This window comes from Martes martes, assembly GCF_963455335.1.
Source record: "Martes martes genome assembly, chromosome: 5".
Classification (NCBI taxonomy): domain Eukaryota; kingdom Metazoa; phylum Chordata; class Mammalia; order Carnivora; family Mustelidae; genus Martes; species Martes martes.
In genome coordinates this window covers 123,160,474-123,181,584 of record NC_137892.1, presented here as the reverse complement: position 1 = coordinate 123,181,584, position 21,111 = coordinate 123,160,474, and the positions used below count along the sequence as shown (strand labels likewise).

The window sequence follows — 21,111 nt, the reverse complement described above, 5'->3', positions numbered from 1 at the left end:
GGGTGTATTGGTTAATGGCTTGTCCTCTCTAGACCTTGTCTCCACATCCATTATTGTGAGGATTAGACTAGGTAAGCTTTGAGGTTGTAGGGTGGGTTCTTGAAATGCCTTAAAATGTTGCAGGCACATGCTGGTCTTGGCCTGTGTCATCACCTGTGGTAAAATCCTTCTTCACTTGGATTACAGTATTCAAACAGTAGAAACAGGCAGAGGAAGAGTAGACTTCATACTGGCCCTTTATTGTATTAAAATAGACACAAAACCTCACCTTTTATTTCACGGCATGTGCATGAAATAAAACTAACAGAAATCTAGAGGAATCAGCCTGGGGGCCTGGCATTGCTTCACCCTGGCTCTGACTCCCAGAGGAGTCCAGTCTTCCCTTTCCGGGCAGTTGTTAGAATGTTCCTGCCCCATACAGTTGTATGCTTGTTCCCTCCCAGGCCTAGAGGTGGAAAAATCTCCCTGCTTCCTTTCCCATTTGGAAGATACAACCAAGACAACCCCAGCCTATGATTTTATGAATGGAACAGAAGAGAAAGCATCAATGGAGGACTTGTCTAAGACTGTTTGAAGTCAAAGGGGCAGAGTGAGACTGCTAGCTAGACACACAGAAAGGTGTTGTCCGGGCTCCAGTGACAGAAGTCGTGTCAGGGACTTGACTAGTCCATGCTAGTGCTGGAAATGCAATAACCTTCCGGTCGAAGAGCCCGGAAAACCAACATCACCGGGGTCTGCATCCTTCATCTGAATGGAGCAACCACGCTCCCCTTTCTGACCAAGGGAAGGTCGGTTGGTCAGCCTTTTTGTCTGTCCTCCCTCCCCCACCTCCTGCACTTCTTTCCCAGTGGCACGCTCACACTTCCTGCTGCTGGTTTTGCAGCCAGAACTGAAAAATAACTCTTAATCTTGTAGTGCTTTTAGTGTCTAAAGGCCTCACATACATGCTGTCCCACGGACACAGACAAGGCACGGGTGAGGCCTTAGTCCCACTTTCCCGATGAGCCTGTGGTTGAAAGCAGGGATCGTGCACCACTCAGGCCTCTTGTACATCAGACTGCCTTGACTAAGCCCCTTCTTGTGGAGCTGGGTTGAGCCTAATAGGGACTATGTTCCGTCCGGTGGGGGAGTGGAGGAGAAAGGCAGAAAGTGCCAGTGTTTAAAAAAAAAAAAAAATGAGCCAAACTCTTAGAGAAAGAGTTATTTTCCAAATCTGGGGTTCTGCCCAGTGCCCAGTGCCCAGTGCTCCATTGCCAGTCCCAGAACCCTTTCCCTCCAGATGATGCGATGAGAGGGAAGGGCCACAGCTGGACAGTTCTTCCTGCACAGCCAAACTTCCTACGTGTGTAGGAGCCCTCCTTGAGGCTCTCTGAAATGGGTCTCGCACCCATTCTGCACAGCTCATGACGGGCGGCCATAACCCCAGGAGGTGGGAACACGGAATCAAACTCCCGTATTCGGAACACATCCTTTGCCAATCAAACCTAGATCTGGTACACTCAGTGAAAATTTCAACAGCTTTGTAGAAATGACTAGTATTAAATGAAAACTCCTTCCTTCATATCTCTTTAGTTTATGAGGATGCCTATGTCTATCCTTTACGAAGTGTTTTGACATTCGAGCATCCCACTGGAGGCTCAAGGCGTGTCTTGCTGTCCCGCAGCGCAGGTGAGAAGACTGAGGCCTGGAGAGGGGAGGAAATCTTCTGAGAGTCCCAGGGAGTGAGTGGCAGGGCTGAATGAGGACCCGCGCAGCCCTGTTCCACCACTGGCCAGCTCTTCATCTCACACAGTTTCTCTTGGCAGCTGCTCCCTCCCAGGTGCTCACCTGAATGGAGCCCAGTTGGGCTGTGAACTGGCCCGAGGTCCAGGGAAAGAAGCTGGACCAGGGCAGGAACATGAGGTGTGTTTCCCTTGGCTTGGTGGTCATCAAACACAGACACTGCTCACCCCCACCCCACCACCGCCTCCTCCCCCTGTTCCGTACATCAAGTCCCTTCCTTTTGCCTTTATTTGCTCTGGAGATGGCTGAAAACCCGTCCTTGGCTGCCAGCAGGACCCGAAGCCGAGGTCACTTCTCTTTCTTTAGAAAGACTCTGGGGATGGAAAAGTACAGCCAGCCCCCCAGTTCATCTCCCTCAAAATATAAAGGGCCTCCTTCGGGCTCTCCCTGGACACCGAAAAGTCCCTGAATGTCACAACTGGGGGAAATCTCAGAATTATGGAATTTAAGATTGCAAGTCTTAGAATCACCGGTTCTTAAGAACGAGAAGCACAGAATCTGAGTTATAATCATCAAATCCGATTTGAGTAGAAAGAGGTTTACAGAGCAGTGCGGTCTAATAGAACCCTTTGGAGTTGATGAATTTGTTCTGTTTCAGTATCTTCCACTATGACAGCTACTGGCCACATGTGGTTGCCGAACACTTGAAATATTGCTGGTGTAAATGAACTGAATTTTTAATCAGATTTCATTTTAATCCATTTAAATTTAAGTAGCCCCATGGGGCTAGTGGCTACCACATCAGAGTGGTTATAAAGGTAACCAGTGTTTATGCAGAATGGTTATGCAATGTAGCATAAAGGCAAGGACAGGGGCTTTGGAGACAGAATGTCCAGGCTCAAATCCTCGCTCCGCCACTTAGCCACTGTGTGACCTTCAGAAAGGGACTCTCCCTCTCTGGGCCTCAATTCATTTCTTCATCTGTAAAATGGAAATAACACACCTACCTTGAAAGGCTCATGGGTGATTTATATGAGAGAGTACAAGAAGTAAGCAACGTTGTTTGGAAGAGCACCGTAAACCCACAGATCCCAGGATCTCCATCCCCCTCAAGAATCCAAGGCAAGAATCCAGGCTCTTTGTCTTCAGCCCAGGGAGAAAGGGTGTTGGGGTGGAACAAAGGAGACATTGCTCCTCTTGGTCAAGGGGACACCAGCCCAGCCTCCAGAGAACCCAGTGACGAAGCCTGGGCCCCAGGCTGGCCTCTTAGTTGGGCTGCTGACGCAAACCAAGCATCTCTCTCCCACTGTTTGGCTTGGAAACAAGGGTTCCAAAAACACACGTTCCTGGTAAACAAGCCCAAAGAGAGAAAAACAAGTCTGGAGGCTAATAAAGGAACCCCCTCTGTGAGCCAGGCCCGCCAGGGAGCTGAGACTTGGAAGGAGGTCCGAGCCAGGCCAGAGAGGCGCCGCCGCAGCCGATGCGGCCACACTGGCTGGCTCCCGCCTGGGAGCAAGCACAGCCACCCAGAGGTGGTCTCGTGACAAGCACGTTGGGAGTCCCGGGATGCCGTCTTGGCAGTGCTGCTCCCAGCTCACTGTGCAAACTTAGGGAAGGCTCCTCTCCTCCCTGGACCACAGCTAGCCCTGCTCATCTGCACAATGGGGAGGTTGTTTTAGATTGGCGCTGTTCAAAATTATGTAAGCCCTCTCTTTCAACGAGGTCTTCTGGGAAGTCCAATATTTGAAGTAGCTAAAAGCCTTTCGCATTTGTTGAAACATGAGTTCACTATAATCTGTTCAACGAATCAGCTTGAAATTAAAAAAACAACAGCAGGTCCCTCGGAATTGAGATGGGGACAAAAGTCCTCCCCACTCAGACACCCCTGAGATGCCCTGGAGTCTCTCTGGGTTCTCCTATGAACACAGTCTGAAAACCCTGGGTCAAGATGGTCCCTGAGGTTTCTTTCAGCCCTGACTTTCTAAGTCAGCTCAGGCAGAAGCCTTTCAGAGTATCACCCCACCACCCCAAACCTGTCCCTTGACTCTGCTTCCAATTTTAATATTTCTTGCCGGAAGGCAAGAAGCTAAGGGAAAATTTTAGGGTGTTATGGGTGCTCAAGCCTAGGAGTGAAGTGGTTCTGGGGCGACTCCAAAGCAGCCCTGGAGTTCGGCACTAGAATCAGCCTAACTGAGGTTCCATAAAGGCATCTAAGATGCCACGTTTCACTGTTTCCTGGTGGTTAGGAGAGGCCCAGGGTGGAGCTTCAGGCTCTCCTCCTTGGCTCCCTCTAGGGGCCACTGCTGCATCAGGGTGACCACAAATGGAGGGGATGAGAAAGAATATCAGAATCCAGGCTGTCACATACCAAAGATAACAAATATATGGTGGAAATGTCTCCACCTGCTCCTGACCCGTGCATGTGGCAGACATTACTAATCGATCACATGCTTTCTTCCCCCAAAGTGCAGAGCGGCATCTGATTCCTGAATACAGCTCTTCTGGCAGCCACTACCAATGGACTGGTATTGTCAAGCCAGGAGAACCCTCTATGCCATGCTTCTGATTTTAGAGATAGAGGAATTGAGGCTTAGAGAGGGAAAATAACTCACTCAAGGGTCACACAGCAGGCTGATATCAACACTAAACTTCCAGATGTTCAGAAACATCGAGATGTTCACCTTGTTTGGCTGTTTCTTTTCTCGTCTGATCAGTCTGGGACCCTAATGCCATGACTATCATGAGATGACCCAGAGGGATCCCCAGATGAGAAGGTTAACATCAAGTTTCTGAAAGAACCCGGTTCTGGACAGAGTTGATTATTTCTATCCGTATTTTTTTCTATAGACACCAAGCTCCATCCCTTGAGAGTGAGGGTAGAGCTAATTTCCTTCCTAAGACATCTCTTCCTCCTGGATAAGAGGAGGCTGCTTTTCTAAATAATTCTGCCAAGTCACTGCTTGCTGGCCCTGGCTCTGCCCAGCCCAGGCATCCCGGAGTTCAAGGTTGGGGTCAGGATCTGGGCTCTATGCTGCAGAGAAAAGGTAGTAGCTTCATTAATCCCCAGGTTCGCTGAGAGCTCAGCTCCAGCCCTCTCTTTCCTCCTTTAAAGATGGGTGAAGGGAGAAATAGTATTAGCCATATTGTGGGGGCCTCATGGCAAAGCCCTGAGGGCTGAGATAGGCCATACTGGCCCACAAAGAGAGAAAGTTTCACTGTCACCGATCATCCACAGGGCTTGTTGCCTGTAGAAGGAGGTGCACAGGCGTGAAACCAAAGTGACCAGATGGAAACCAACAAAGAAAGGAAGGACGGAAGGAAGGAAAGAAGAGAGGAAAGTGAACATTTGGACATTTCTGAGCATCTGAAAGTTAGGCTCAGACATCAGTTGGCTGTGTGACCTTCAGCGATTATCCTCCCTCTCTGATCCTCACTTTCTCTCCCTGTAAAGCGCGGCCAGTGATTTGGTGCTGTATGTGTCCAACGTGTCTATCCCCTCATTGTAACCCGCAGTTATGTCTGGCAATGCACATCAGCGTGTGGCTACAAGTGGCAGTCGCATCTGCACACCTGGCAGTGTGTCTATCACGGTGACCTATAGCCTTGAGGACATCTGCGTGAAGCTGTGTATGTGTGAGTGTCCACCGGGCTCAGCATCTGTCTCTTGGAGCCCATGTAGGTCAGCACCCGGGTTTGTACGTGCATCAGGTTGTATACCTGGAACTTGTCTGTGAGTCAACATATGCCTCAGGCGGAGGCGTGTGAGAGCGGGGCCTTCTGTCTTGGCCCACGTATGGAAGCATTTATTTTTAGCTATGCCAGTGGGTGCCTGTTGGTAAAATCGATGTTTACAGTCTACATCCTTGTGGGTTTGTGTCTGTCCCTGTTGATCTCTGCACACTTGGCTACCTAGCTAAATAACATGAGGCCAAATATTCTCCTGTTTACCTCACATCCTGAGCTCTTGCCTTTTCTCCACCGTCCTTTCCTATTTATAGTTTATTTATAGCAAGGGAAGTTGCTCTTGTAAATAGCAAACCCCAGCCATGCTCTTGGTTGACAAGTCTCTACAGATGGACAAAGATTTTAGCAGGACTGTTACGCAACTCAAGATCCCTTAGCCCCTCCTCCCTTGTTTCCTTTCCAACTAAGGTCTCAGGGGTTAAAAATGTAGGCCATCTATTTCTTCTCATGAAAGCAACCTCTGGGATTTAGGTTTGCAGGACTTTGAACCTGGAAGGACCCTGGGAGACCACCTAGATTCCCCATTAAACAGATTAGGAAACAGAGGCCCAGAGAGGGGAAGGGTCTTACCCAATGTCACTCACTGTGAGTTGTGTCTCGCCTGTGCCATCCCCTTGGCCAATGCTCTTTTCACACTGGAGGGTACAACACTCTTGGGAAATACAAAGGTGCTCAAATCAAAATGGATTTAAACAACACTTATTTTGTTTAAGTGTGCCTGTTAGCACTTTTAATAAAGAGAAGTTATAAGCAAGCCCCAAGATGATAGAGCTGCCAGACAAAAAAAGCTGGAAATGATTTCACCAAGTCTTTGCATGCCCTGAGTTTATCGGTTCTAAAAACCCCGCTGCATGGGCTTGGGGGACCACAGTGTACCAAGTGTTTCCTACATAGCATCCCATTTCTTCCACATGATATCCCTTAGAGGTGACCATTGTTACTACTCTTTAACCAAGGGATAAACTGGGGCTCAGAACGGAGAATCCATTAGGTCAAGATCAAACGGCACCTCCCAAAGGAAGGAACAGCAGTGCAACTCAGGTCCTCAAACACCGGATCAAGGAGGCTATCACAGGCCCACAGCTGCCCTGGGATCCTGGGAGATCAGTAGGGCTGGACCTGGAGTTTGCTGTCCTGATATTTGGGGATTGAGTGGGGTGGGGGACATTCAGATGGAGCCTGATATTCTGAGTGTTTCAGTGTCCCCTCCCAGCCAGCAGGCAGAGACCCTGAAAAAAAGGTTACCGTGGCAACTCACATTCCTCCCAGAATGAGTCATGGCAAAGAAGAGCCTTTCTGTGGGTGGGACTTGGAGAAAGTTTCAAAAGTTGATTCCTTCTCCAGGCACCCCCTCCCCCCTCCCCCCTCCCTCCTCCCTTTGCTTTGGGCTTTGTCGATGTGGCAGCGGAGCACTGTGAGTTAACCCTCTCTTCCCCAAACACTCCCTTTCAAAATTGTTGATCCCCCTGCGAATATACATCTGCTTCCAGTCCCACACTCTGTCTCCCACATCATCATGCCCTCCAGCCCTTTGGGAAGTAGTACATCCATTAGAGTATATCTTAACACTAAAGGCTGTGAATGCCTCTTGTTCTTGTTCTCGTTCTCTCTCTCACATACACACACACTACTACTACTACTACTACTACTACTACTACTACTATACATACAATTTTAAGTGGCTTGCAGATGTCTTAAAGCCCATTCAAAGGCCAGTCCATGGATCCTGGCTTAAGAGACTTCTCCTTGAAAGTCTCAGATGACATCAGGCTCCCCAAAGACCATCAAGTCCAACCTTCTCACTTTACAGATAGGGAAACTAAGTCCAAAGGACTTACCTAAGACAGCACATAAAATGTGTGGCTTAAGGCTCCCAACCTACTTCTTCTTTGCTTCTCATTCTCCCATCGGCACTTGGAGAAGATAGAAATTTAACCCTAGAGAATTGCTAGTAAGAACATTCTCCCCGTGTTCTGTGTAGAATGCTGTCCTTTCTGGAGGAAAATGTGGGCCTCTCTGTTCTCTCTTGGGCAGACTGGGCTTCCTTGAAGACATGCCTCATCTCAGTGCCCCCTTTTCACTTAGCGTCCCTCAGACCCCAGGAAGTCCACTCACCAACCAGCCAATGGCGCCAAAGAAGGTAGAAAGAGTGCGTCCAAAGAGGACTTAACATCCTAAAAGGCTAGACACTGTTTCCGTGTAGAGTGTGGATTTTCTAAACAAGGAGGTGTGACAGGGTTGCCCAGCGACTCTCTCTGGCTTGCCTTCCCCCTACCCCCCCTTCTTGCAGCATCCCCCACCACACCCAGCCTCCCATAGGACCCAGAGGCTTAGTTGGATGATATCAGATGTCTGGGGTTTTCAGATCTATGTACACTAAGGGCTACTCTCAGTAAGTTTCTGTGCTTACACCCCGGCAGCCCAGAATGGGAACAATACCTAACCCGGGAGTGACTATCTGACGGTGCTATTTCGGAGTGCCTGTGTTGGGGGGAGGGGCCAATGGGGGAGAATTCCAGGGAAACAGGAACCTTCCCAGAGGGGCTGATTCGAGGTCGAGGTCAAGACACCCACCCACCCCCCATATGCCTTCTAGGGTTCAATTTATCATTTGTGCAAAGTTCCTTTTGGAAAACAGAACCCCTGACGGAAAACCTAGTCTAGGAAGAGTCTTCTCCTGGAATGGGGAGCAGGACAGACCCTGGCTGCCAGGGGGCCCCGTGCAGCTGTGACCAGATCAGATTCCTAGGAAAGCAGGCTGCCGCATTTGCGAAGGGAGCCCAGAGGCTAAGCCGGCAGCCTCTGAAACCGGAGAGGCAGGCACAGACAGAGACAGAGACAGAGAAAACCCTCTCCCAAAGACACAGTGAGATTGTTTTCTGCAAACCTGAAAGGGAGACCAAGTTATACCACCTGAAAAGCAACAGGCAGTGAGTCCAAGCTCCTGTCCTTAGTGATGGTGATGGTGCCCGGAGGAGACGCATGCCCATCCCTGACCCAGAGACTTCCCACCACAGCTCCTCTTTCTGTACACAAACTGCAGGAGGGAACTAGGGGGTCAGGGTGGAGCACCCAGAGGAGGGAAAGGCCGGGCAGGGGTCGTGCGTACCTCAGTGGCAGGCAGGTGGCTGGCAGAGCGCGCTCCGGGCGGTGTGAAGGTCTGCAGGAATGTGGAGGGTTTAGAGCCCGGCAACAGGAAACCACTCAGAGCTCTGGGCTGGGTCTGTCTCCCCTCCACCCCTCGGTCCCTCCTCCTCCTCCTCCTCCTGTGTCTCCTCCTTCTCCCCCTCCCCCTTCTCCCCACCTCTGAAGCCGGCTAGGTCTTTCATTTCTCTCCTCCTCTCCTTGTGGTGGGCTGTCCTGACCAGACTCCCCAACCCTGCCTGCCTCATGGGTTCCCGGGCTGCTGCCTGTACACTCATGGAGTGCCAGGGCTGGAAGGGTCCACAGGAATCATCTGCAACCACCTCTTCCTTGTTCAGAAGGGAACTGAGGCTTGGAAGGGCCAGGGATTACCCAAAGGCCCACAGGGGCAGAACCAGGCCCAAATGTGCTGACTTCCTGACCAGTGATCTTTACAAGATTAGGAAATGTGCCGGAGGCCATTGCCAGTTCGAGGGGACTGTATCTGTGACAAAGGCAAAGCCAAGACTCGCCTCTGTACAGACAAGATGGGGAATACGATCTAAAAATAAGAACTCTGACTCTAGTTGCACCAGGAATAGACATATAAGAGATTTGCTTTCTAGCTGGGGAGTCTGTATCATCAGTATAGAATAGATAATAATCTCAGAAGTAACGGCAGCCAAGGCTTACGGAGACTTCATAGTCTTCACCAGCAACCCCTTGACTTAGATATAGTTACCGTGTCCATTTTACTAATAAGGAAGCAGAGGCTCAATGAGGCTAAGTCGCTTGCCCAAGATCACCTGCTTTACAGGGGTCTGGGCAGGCTGAGTCCACCACCATTGGACTGGTTCACTCTTGTGCTATGTGAACTTCTTGGTGCAACAGGTCTTGGTTGAAGCTTTATGAGGATATTGATGAATGTTGAATGTTTGTGATGCATTCCTAGAACTCTGAGGGATACAAGAATTAATGTCTGGTCCTCGTCCTGCAGGAGCTTTGGAGCTCGCCAAGAGGGCCTGCCTTACGCATACACCCACTCCCACGAGTGGTACAGACTGTGAGGTTTATCGCAGGGCTCAGAGTGGAGGGATGCTCGGACTGGAGCAGTGCAGAAGGCTTGCTGGAATAGGTGGCTTGAGAAGCATGGATTTGGTTTGAGCAACATGGAAAGGGAGAAGACGGAGAACACACTCATAACCTTCTACATAATATGGCCCCTGCCTCTCTTGCCATCCTCTCCTCCTTGTTTGATCTACTTGAGGTCACTGGCCTCCGTTCAGTTCTTCAACAACCCCAACGTTGTCCCTACCCCTGGTTCTTTGCACTTACTTGTTCTCCTGCCAAGGTCAGTCGTCTATTTGGATGTCCTGTGCCTGGATACTACTCACCCATCAGGTCTCTGTTATCTCCTAGAGGAGCCGGTTCCCCACCCACTGCCGACCACCCCGTGGGAATCAGCCTCCTTGCCTCTCTCACAGGCCGAGTTCAGCCACCGACTTACACTGTCTTCCCTCCTAGCATTTGTCCTGCTCAGAAACTATTTGTCTCCCCCACCAGACAAACGATCCACGAGGGCAGGGGGTCATGTGTCACATTTGCTGCAATATTCAAAGTGTCTAGAATGACTTCACTTAATGAGGGGGTTGTCTTCTAATGGCGTTCCAGCCTGGAATAGTGCCCAACGTTAGTCTTCCAAAGACCCTCAAACCTACAAAAATTGATCATAAAAGTTTGGGTGTCTGTGCATTTTTCTGCAGAGAAGGCCCATGGCTTTCTTTAGGTTCTCAAAGGCACGAGTTAGGAATCCAAGAAAGGACCTCTGCTCCCCGTGCTCCCCAAAAACCTCTCCATGATCCAGGGGCCAAGAGCTGATGCTCTGTCTTGGCTATTCAATACAGGCTCCTGGCAGACTCTGATAAGTTTCGCCATCTGGACAGCTGCATATTTTTATACAATTGGTTGCTATAGCTCCCAGGCATTGCGGGGACTAAAATTAACTTAAGCGTTGTGTTTTTTCTTCATAAACTAAGATAATGTTTCTGATGAGAATGAGCTGATGGAACCATTCCCATATAGCTTTATTTCCAGAACTGAAAAGCTGGCTGGAGTGAGGCTAACACTCTGGAACAGAGGTCCCATTCAGGAGCGACTCATGGGCCCCCATGAGGATACCTTGAGCCGGGATCCCTCTGAGGAAAACTAGGTAGATTTCATATCTAGGGTAGGAGCACCCTTTGGGAAGCAGGAGCCTCGGAAGCAAGAATGACTTTGACCTAGGAAGGGAAACTGCCAGGACTAAAGCTGGTCCTCCTGCCATCTCCAAGGGCTTTAGAGGAAGGAAAAAGAAGTGCAGCTGGGCGAGGTGTGGTCGACCTGGGTGTGAGTCCCTGCTCTGCCACTGAGACAGCGAATGACTTTGGGCTCATGCCCACCTGAACTACAACTTTTCCATTTGTAATATGCATGGACAGCATAATAGTAGTATTACGAGCCAGAATTTACTAAACACACAGAACTAAATCCCTTGTATATACTTTCAGATCTAACCTTTATGAAATAGGAACTTTTATCATCCCCATTCTATAGATGTGGAAGATGAGGTTCAGGTCAGAGCAATAGCATACCCAAGCTCATGGACCCAGCACACGGCAATTCAGAGATTCAAAGCCAGGGTTAAGGGACCCAAATGTTCAACCCAAATGTTCAACCCAAATGTTCAGACACTCTGCCTCCCCCTAACTCTCCCTCCAGCCTGACGTCTGTGGACCCTAGACCACACAACCATTTAGTCCCCCTCTTCTTGGTTGAGAATGCGGTTTACAAACATCAGCTTGCAGAATGAGAAATCAGTACCTCGGGATCCTTGCTGCCTTGCCACCACCCCGTCTGGCCACTCTCCAGCTTTGCTCTCTAGGTATTACCTACTCTACCTCGATCCTGCCCTTCCTGACCCTAGTGTCCGGCCACAGCCTGAGGACTTGAGGACGCTTTACCAGCCACTGTCTTGGGAATGCCCACATGCGCACGACATCCGGGCTCCCCACACGTCTAGCACATCAGCTCCTCAGCTCTCTCCCTCATCTGTTTATTGGCTCCACTGCACTGGGGACGCAGCAGTAAGTAGGACAGAGACATTCCAATAGCTAAGGCAGGTCATGAACCTGTTTCAGGTTGTGATCAGTTCTATGAAGGAAAGAAACAGGATGAAATGAAAACGGGATGGGGGAACTACTTCAGAGAGCGTAGTTAGCATAGGCCTCTCAGAAGAGGCAGACTCGGAGAGGAGAGTTGATGGTGGGTCAGTGAGAAGGGCCAGAGGGGGAACGTTGCCCGCAGGGGGGGAATAAATGCCGAGACCCTGGGGTGGGGAGAGCTTGGCCTCTTCAAGTAACTGGAAGTGTGCCTTGAACTGCCACTCACTGGAGGGCCCCCTTCTCCTGTTCCTCCTTTCCTTTCTCTTTCCCCTCTCCATTCCTACAATTTTTACACCCTTTCAGCCATTCTAAGGTTATTTCCTTGCATAATATCTCAGTGAGCGACAGAGTGGTCGGGTGAGGGAATCAGGGTAAGGCTCACAACTTATATTGTAGATATGGGGAAACCGAGGCCCCAACCATCCAGGGGAGCTGGGGCTTAGAGCCAGGTCTCCTAACCCCTGACTCAGACGCAGATTCTCAACCCCACCAAGAATTGCTTGTCTTTCTGCTGGGTAACTCCAAAGTCTCTGTCACCTGAACCACTGGGGGGCCATCTCTGGAAGCTGGACTGGGGCCCGGTGGGCAACGAGTGTTTCCAGGTACAGGCAGCTGTACCCGGACGGGGAGCAAGAGGTCTGAACTCTGGAAGTAGATCTGGGTGTCTCTGTTGGTTTGGCTTCTGGCAAGAAGGAAGGCAACCAAGCAGAAAGTTAAGTAAATAAAAACGGTGCCAAGAAACATCCCCTAAGGCCTTACATCAGAAACAGGATCAGAATCTCAGTGTTTCAGATCTCCAAGCCATAAATCCTGAATGGGCCTTGCAGGGAGGAAGACTGACAAATTGCGTGTGTGGGAACCTGAAGGCCCCTGGGGGACCAGGTCCTGAAGGGACAATTCTGACTAACGAGGAAGAAAAATGATAATTCCAGTAAGACTGAGCAGACACTGGGCCAAACACTTTATATCCGTTATCCTACTTAACCTTCACTTAATATATACACTTAGGTGGTGTATTCATTTCCTCTTATTGCTGTAGTGAATTACCACAAACTTGGTGACTTAAAACACACATTCATTACTTTAACAGTTCTGGAGGTCAGGGGTCCTAAAATCGAGGTATTGGAGGCTTGGGGGGAGGAGCCGCCTCTTGGCCTTTTTCAGCTTCTAGAGGCCACTTGCATTCCTTGGCTGGTGACCTGTCCTCGTTTTCCAAGAACATCACTCCAACCTGTTTCCTTATCGTATCTGTTTCTGGACTTTGCCTCTCTTGCCTCTGTCTTATAAAGATTGGGATTACATAGGGCCCATCGACTCATCTAGGGTCATCTACCCGGCTCAAAACCCTTAATCCTCAAAGTTCCCTTTGCCATGAAAGATCGCATATTTACAGTTAGGGGACTGGGACATGGACACATTTGGGGGGCTATCATTTGGTCTACCTGAGGTAAGTACAATTACTATTCCCATGAGAAAACAGGGATGCCTGGGTGGCTCAGTGGTTAAGTGTCTGCCTTTGGCTCAGGTCATGATCCTAAGGTCCTGGGATCAAGTCCCGCATTGGGTTCCTTTGTCAGCAGGGACCCTGCTTCTCCCTCTGTCTGCCCTCCCCCTGCTTGTGTTCAGTCTCTCTCTCTCTCACTCTCTGATTAAAAGAAGAAAAAAAAAGATTCAAAGATGAGGAAACAAAAGTTCAGAGAACTAAATCACTTGCTCAGAGCCCCACAGTCGTACCTCCAGTCGAGACCCCCTACTCTCCACTGTCTCCATACACACACCTCTGCTCATGACACACTTTTGGTGAGGCTGCCTCTCTTTCCCGATCTGCCCCAAACCTGCCCCAGATCAGGCTGAATCTCTCCTATTCTTCAACACTTAGAGTTAGTAAGCCTGGAAGCCCTGCTCAAACCTACACCCTTCCTACAGGGCTGAGGAATGCGAGCATCAAAGAGCTCCCAGGGTCACAGTGCAGACAACTGGGCTGGAGCCCTGGTCTCCCAGCTCCAGGCCCAGGCTGAGGCCAGCTCTGACTGCTCCAAGTCTCTGGAGGCAGGCACTGGACCTGCTGATCCCCTTGGGCTGAAGATTATGTATCAAAACTCTGAAATACCCTCATTGTGTGTCGGGCTCAAAGTCAAGGCTGCCGAGCTAGCAAGGCCCAAGTGCATAGAGACTGACTCAGCCTGTCGTCTTGTTACCATATCTTTCCCCAGAAAGGCCCTCCATTGGCTGAAGGCCACAAAAACCCCATTGTCATAGAGCCCTCCGTCCCCTGGGCAGAGTGGTTGCTGCTGACCGGGGCAAACAGAGAGCACGATGAAATTTCACTTCCGCGCTCTCCCCACCTGTAACACTCCCACCGAGCAGCTTCGGATTTTTTCCCTCCGCTCTTCACAGTTCACAAAGGACTTTCGAATGTCTTTAATGATTTTATTTTTCCTTCCTTTCATTCATTCATTCATCCATTCATTCGTTAGTTTAGAGAGCACAAGGGTGGGAGGGGCAGAGGGAGAGGAGACAGAAATCTCAAGCAGACTCCCCGCTGAGTGCAGAGCTGGGCCCCATCTCACGACCCTAAGATCATGACCTGAGGGAAACCAAGAGTCGTACACTTAACCACTGAGCCGCCTAGGCGCCCCCACAAAGGACTTTATACCCACAATCTTATTGAGTGGCACAATTAGTCTGTAAGGTAGAAAAGTCAGGACGTGCTAAGCACGTGTTGGGCTTGAGCAGTGTCCCTCTGGGACTTGCCCAAGATCACACAGGGGGCCCTGGCAGAGCTAAAATGAAACATCCAAACTTAACAGCCAACCTGGGTCTCCTTCCAGGACACCTGCTGCTTCCACCTGGGGTTCCAGGCAGAGCTCGCCGAGGCATACCTCACAGAGCCCCCTTCTTCACTGAGGTGACACATGGCTGCCCTTTCTCATGTTGACACAAACTCACCCGAGGAGAACTGCTAACCCGGGCTCCCAGTTGGATTCTGTCCCTAGTAGAACCTGTGTCCTCGGGCCCTGCCTATAGTCTGTCCTTGAGCAGCTCATCTCTCCTCTCCACCTGGCTTTCCTTACCTGTAAAATGAGCATGATCACCCTCGACCTTCCCAGGTGAAAAGCATAATATTCAAGGGAGCATGGGTTTTAGAGAGTCGGTAAGAGGTCCGATCTCTGGGCTTGGGTTCTATGGCAAGTTACTGAGCTCTGGACACTTGGGGCATGCTGTTTAACCTCCAGCTGCAGTTCCTCAAGTGTACGGAGTCAGCCCCCACTTAACGGGGTTCTTGTGAGGAGTCATGGGATCATCACTGTCACACATTCGGTTCACTGTTGCACATCCTGAGCTGCCCGTCAATGTTCCCTCTCTTATCATTAAAGCATGACATAGTCAACATTTCCCAAAGTGTCTTCCACAAAATATTAGTCGTCAGGAAAAAGGAGCACCCTGGCTCTGGTGAGTTCGGGAAATGGAGCATTTGTGGCCTTGCTCATGGATATCCCTGAGACACGGTGGAACATTTAAGCCTCCAAGAAGTTCTGCAGAAGAGAAACCAGCTGAACTCTGTTGAAATGGTCACAGAGCCATCTTTTTCATGGACTTGTGACTGCATCCCACAGAGCTTGCGTTCCGTGAAGAACTCCTTGGGAAAAGTTTATTTGATTCAATGCCCTTGTCTTTTTTTTTTTTTTTTTTTTTAGATTTTAATTATTTATTTATTTGAGAAAGAGAGGGAGAAAGAGCATGAGCAGGGGGAGGGGCAGAGGGAGAGGAAGAAGCAGACTTTCCACTTAGCAGGGAGGTGATGTGGGGCTCCATCCCAGGACCCAGGATCATGACCTGAGCCGAAGGCAGATACTTAACCAACTGAGCCACCCAGGAGCCCCTTCCAAAGCCCTTGTCTTAAAAAGAAACTAAAGTCCTTGAAGATGAAGTGACTTGTCCTGGCCAGTAAATGGCAGAGCTGGGGCAAGACCCAATCTAATGAATTCTTTGGCCTCTTGCTCTTTCTATTAGACTACTCTGAGAAAAATGCCTTCTGCTACTGATGTGGACACGCAGTCCCCAAATGTTAAAGATGTGTACAGTGTTGTGTGGAACTGGCAGGTCCCTCAGCCTTTCTCCTGGGTTCTGTTTCCCCCACTGCTGGTGCGAGGCTCCCTGTGGCCTGGGCGGGGTTGGAGGAGCTCGGCGGTGGATTGGTTCTGTCTGCTCCCATCCCTGGCTCTGTCCCACTGCAGCTGCTGGTCCAGGTCCAGGGAACACTCACACGCAGGCACCAATTTTCTTCTGAAACCCCACACGCCTGGAAGTCTTTTCTGAAGGAGGGGGAAAGCCCAATAACTCAACCGTCCAACGTGGCAGCTCCTAACTGTTGCCTGACGTGGCCCGCAAACCAAACCTCCCTTCAGTTTTAGTAGCTCTGCAACCAGGAGCGCGGAAGGCCCGCCAGCCCAGCGACGTGGCAGCGGTGACTCAGCCGACCTAGGGGACAGCTTCGGGGATGAGGAAGGAGAGCTGGACTAAGCTGCTGAGCCCCTACCCCTCTTCTCCCACGGTGATCTCTTTTTCCCCACCATTTCCAAGGTGGAGGCCTCATTGGCCTCTTCCGAGGCTGGTCCAGCACTGCCTCAGGATGTGCTCTCTCCCTACTCGTGGATCTGACAGCTTTCCTCAGACAGGAGCTTCTAGTAAGGAAGCTTCATGATGCTCTATGTCCATGGTGTTCAGAGTGCCTTTGTGCCACTCTAGGAGCTCTGAGCAGGAGCCTTAAGGGGGCAGATCTCCAGGCCCACAGCTCATCCCTGCTTACACCAGAACTATTTTCCATCTGACATATTGGTTTCACTGCCTTTTTTTTTTTTTAAGATTTTATTTATTTATTTGACACAGAGAGAGAGAGATCACAAGTAGGCAGAGAGGCAGGCAGAGAAGAGGGGGGAAGCAGGCTCTCCGCTGAGCAGAGAGCCCAACTCGGGGCTCGATCCCAGGACCCTGACATCATGACCTGAGCAGAAGGCAGACGCTTTAACCCACTGAGCCACCCAGGTGCCCCTGGTTTCACTACTTAAGAAAAAAAAAAAAAAACCTGAAATGCACAAATTTCTTCTTGGCCCACTGGCTCTACCAGTGAAGAAACAATGAGCATGGAGAGAGGGTCATCTGACCAAGGATACAGAGTATCACAAACGCAAATGCTGCTGGGCGCTGTGAAAAGGGGAAGGTTCCAGGAGCCATGTGTGAGCCCTGGTGGATATCAGACCCACTCCCAGAACCTTGCAGTCTGCTCACCGTGGGCAGTCAGCTGGTAGTGCCTACCTCTTCCCCTAGCCCGGTACATCCTAGAGGACAAACCGGGGTTACCAGGCAGGCAAGCTCAGTGTCTTCAGGGACAGGCAGGTGACAGTTGTGAGCATCCCTTCTAAGAAATACCCCAGGACTATACCAGTGGGGCCTGAGCCCACCTGGAGAGTATATGCCTCACCCAGAGGCTTTCAGATCCCTCCCTCCCCCTTTTAAAGGTTTTCTCCTAAAAAAAAAAAAAATTCATGTGCTGGAGAGAAATATCCTCTTGTGCCACCAGTTTGGTATCTTTACTTATGGGGGCTGGATTCACCTGTCTTTAAGGAAATTAACCATCCCTCTTCTGTATTATTCTGGGAGAACAGCTAGCACTTAACCTCCTGGTTTGGAAAACTTGAAAGAGTCCAAGCCTCTTGCTTCGTTCTTTTCCTAATCTGTTCCTCTTCTCTTTCATCGTCTCATATCTCTTCTCTCCTTCCTTCTGCCTGGACTTCTCCTCTTTTTGCCCTTCCCATCCTTTTAAAGAGAGCACTGAGCAAGGAGTCAAGAGACCCAGGCTCTTGTCCCACTCCGTAAATGCCTTGGGCACGACTTCTCCCCTCTCTGGGTCTTGGTTTGCTCATTTGTAAAAGGAGGGTGTTGGATTAGGTCATAATTTCCAAACAGTGATGATGGGGACCAAGAGGACCAAGAAGCTCGGGTTCTCCCCCTAGAAGCCCCAGAGGGAGCTGTTGTTTGGCTATTTTAGTAGCAGTCTCTCATGTGACCAAAGAGTTCTGCAGCTAATGCAACTTGAAATTCCCTAGGTCATTTAACTGAAGGCCTTCCAGTCTTTAGATTCGGTATTTCCTCTTCTGTTTCTCTTCTGTCTCCTGCTTCTCTCCCTCCCTTGGATCGCTTGCTCAGATCCTCAGGTTTGTGAGCAGAGTTTATGATCCTTCAGTGTTGCAACCCTGAGTCTAAACTGCTATCTCTCTCAAGGCCGGGCTCTGCGATTTCCCTTGCAACATGAAAGAAGAGAGCCTTTCTTTCCTGAAATCCTAGAACAATGAGGGACACCCAAGGGCCACGATGACTTGCGGCCAGCCACCTATCTTGGCCCCTGGTCCAGACACCCATCTCCAGCCCCCACTCCCCCACTCCACTGCCTGCCTCCCAGCCACATCCCAAGTTGGGTTATTCTCCTGATTCAGACATTTTTGTGGTGTGAAATCATCTCCGCCCCAGCCAGCTGAAGCCGGCAGCTCGCTCACAGCCCACGGCAGCTGGCGGGCCCTCCCTTCCCCGCCACGTCCCACACCCTCAGCCTCCTCTCCTCCAAGCGCTCAGAATTTCCACTTGATTTCCTTCCAGTTCTGAAAAGAAATGCAGACAGAGCGCAAGGGCTTGTCGGACTCAGCTCTGTCCTCTCCCTATAGCTGCCGGTGCAGGTCCTGGCACATAGTTGACTCCTGAGCCAAGGTGGCTAAAATGAGCTGGTGAGATCAAGACAGAAGAGTAGAGCTTAAGGGAGAGAGAGAAAGACACCTGTGTTCTGTCATGATGGGGAGGAACACAGAAGTGAAGAGGTAGACACAGGAAGAGACAGGCACAGACAGACACAGCTGTGGGGGAAACTTACCTCCAACTTAGTGGAAACACAGAAAAGTGACTGTGTGTCCCTGCCACATCAGTGTGGAGCAAGTGACAGGCCCATCCGGGGACCACCTGCCCCCCTCGGGGACACATTGTTGTTTGACTTGCTACTTATCACTGATTAGGACTCTGACTCTGCAGGTATATATTAACCTATAGGTTTCTGTTCAGTTAAAGGGAGAAGCTCAGGGGCGCCTGGGTGGCTCGGTGGGTTAAGCCTCTGCCTTCAGCTCAGGTCATGATCTCAGGGTCCGGGGATCGAGACCCGCATCAAGGTCTCTGCTCAGCAGGGAGTCTGCTTCCCTCTCTCTCTCTCTCTGCCTGCCTCTCTGCCTACTTGTGATCTCTGTCTGTCAAATAAATAAATAAAATCTTAAAAAAAAATAAAAATAACTGTCTAAAAATGACAAAATAAAATAAATCAAATTGTTTATATAGATAGGGGCTCCACTCCACCCACCAAAAAATTTGGCCAAGGCAATGTGCACCCTAGAAGCAGCTCTGCCTCTGGCAAAATCCAAATGTCTCAAGTATTGTGGACTCTCCTCCTCAGATTCCTCATGCTCACTCTTGGCAGGCAGAGCAGACTAAACTGGGCCTCTTCATATCTTCTCCACCCCAAGATGGCAGACACTCACTTCTGGTGGGATGAAAAGGGACTCCAAAGGACAGAATTATTGTTAATTTTAGTAATACTTTGATTAGCATGCAGAAGTCCACCTCTTTTGCCCTTCTTTTTCTTCCTTTTTCCTGATGCCTGGAATTCAAACACAACGGCTGGAGCACCAGCAGCCATTATGGACCACAAAGTGACCTTAAGGATGGAAGCCATTAGCTAAGGTAATAGAAAAAAAAAAACAGCTTGGTGCCTGATGGCCAGGAGCTGCCATATCAACTCTGGAATTCTACCTGAGAAAGAAATAATTTTTAATCTCATTTAAGTCACTATTATTTGAGATTTTCTATTACTTGCCACCAAACTTAGTTCTCACTGATTTACCCTTAGTGCTTCCTATTCCATTAGAATAAAATCCAAATGCTTTCTCTTGACCCTCAAAGCCTTATCAGGCCCAGACCCGTCTCTGGCCCCAGCTTATCAGGCTTCAGGTCCAGCTACTCTCTCCCTTGCTCCATATTCTTTACATACCTTCTCTATGTCAAGCATGATGGCTGTTTTCCTACCTCAGGGACCTGGCACTTTCTATTCCCCTGCCTGGAGTGTGCCTAGCTCAGGTCTTCACAGACAAGCTACAACCCCCTCCCTCCTATCCATCTGATCTCAGCTTAACTAATTCTTGAGAGAAAACTTCACTATGCACCTAATCTCGACGGAATTCATTACCCACCCGCAATCTCCAGTCATTCTACCATACCACCCAGGGTTATTTTCTTTATAGCACTAATCACAAGATCCGATGAATTTGTGTGTTTAATTATGGACTTGTTCTCTATCTCATGCTCCCCAGGATCTAAGAGCCACATGATCAAGGACCTTATCTGTCTTGGTCACTGATATACTCCTTGTGCTTTACGCAAGACATACGTTGGTTTGACGGTGATGATTTTTCCATCATCAGGAACTCACCATAGGAATTTTATGTTATGTTTGTTTTATAACCATTTAACGAAGTCAGTATTTGTCGATGCAAAGGTTAGAAAGTTTAAAGCTTAATGCTACAATAAGTATCAGGAAATTTATGCTAATGAATGGCAGGGTTAACTGGGATTTTACTTTGATGTTTAGCTATAGGCAAGGTCACACAATGTAATCTTTTCTAAGGACAGTATATTAATTTTTTAATGTACTTCTTTTTAACCTTATTGATTACTGAAAATGATTTCACAGAAAAACGAATTCACTATATGGCAGGCACGTTCTGTGGGCAATAAGGACATGCAAATAAAGCAAATAATAAAGGCAAATCTATAGAGACAGAAAGAAGGTTAGTGATTGCTGGGAAGAGGGGTGGAGGGCATGGTCCTAGGGGGATGGGGAATTGCTGCTAATGGGTGTGGGGTTTCTTTTGGGGGTGAGAAAATACCCTAAGGCCGACTGTGGTGATGGTGGCCCGACTCTGTGAATATGCACTGAATTTTACACCTTAACATGGGTCAGCGGGATGATGCGTGACTTGGCTGGGGCTGCCACACAGCATACCACAGACTGGGGGCTTAAACAACAGAAATGTACTTTCTCCTAGTTCTGGAGGCTGCCTGTCTTAGATCAAGGTGTTGGCAGGCTTGGTTTCTTCTGAAGCCTCTCTCCTTGGCTTGTAGATGGCTGTCTTCTCCCTGTGTCTTCACTCAGTCTTCCCTCCAAAAGTCCTCTTCTTATAAAGACACCAGTTGTGTGTGATTAGAGCCCACTATAATGACCTCATTTTAA

General features: G+C 49.5%; 1 protein-coding gene across 6 annotated transcripts in view; it reads right to left on the bottom strand.

The window, feature by feature from the left end:
* Positions 1 to 8,957, bottom strand: part of SPARC (secreted protein acidic and cysteine rich) — a 22,799-nt gene extending 13,842 nt beyond the window's left edge. The window contains exons 1-2 of one of the 6 annotated variants that reach the window (XM_080804133.1): positions 8,771 to 8,957; positions 8,576 to 8,626 (exon numbers count right to left, since the gene is read on the bottom strand). The gene's annotated coding sequence lies outside the window, so the exon portion shown is untranslated. Of the gene's footprint in view, positions 1 to 6,036; positions 6,113 to 7,581; positions 7,724 to 8,575; positions 8,698 to 8,770 lie in introns of those variants that run through there. The other 5 variants (XM_080804139.1, XM_080804138.1, XM_080804134.1 and 2 more) reach the window with 5 other exon arrangements.
* Between the last annotated feature and the right edge of the window lie 12,154 nt (positions 8,958 to 21,111).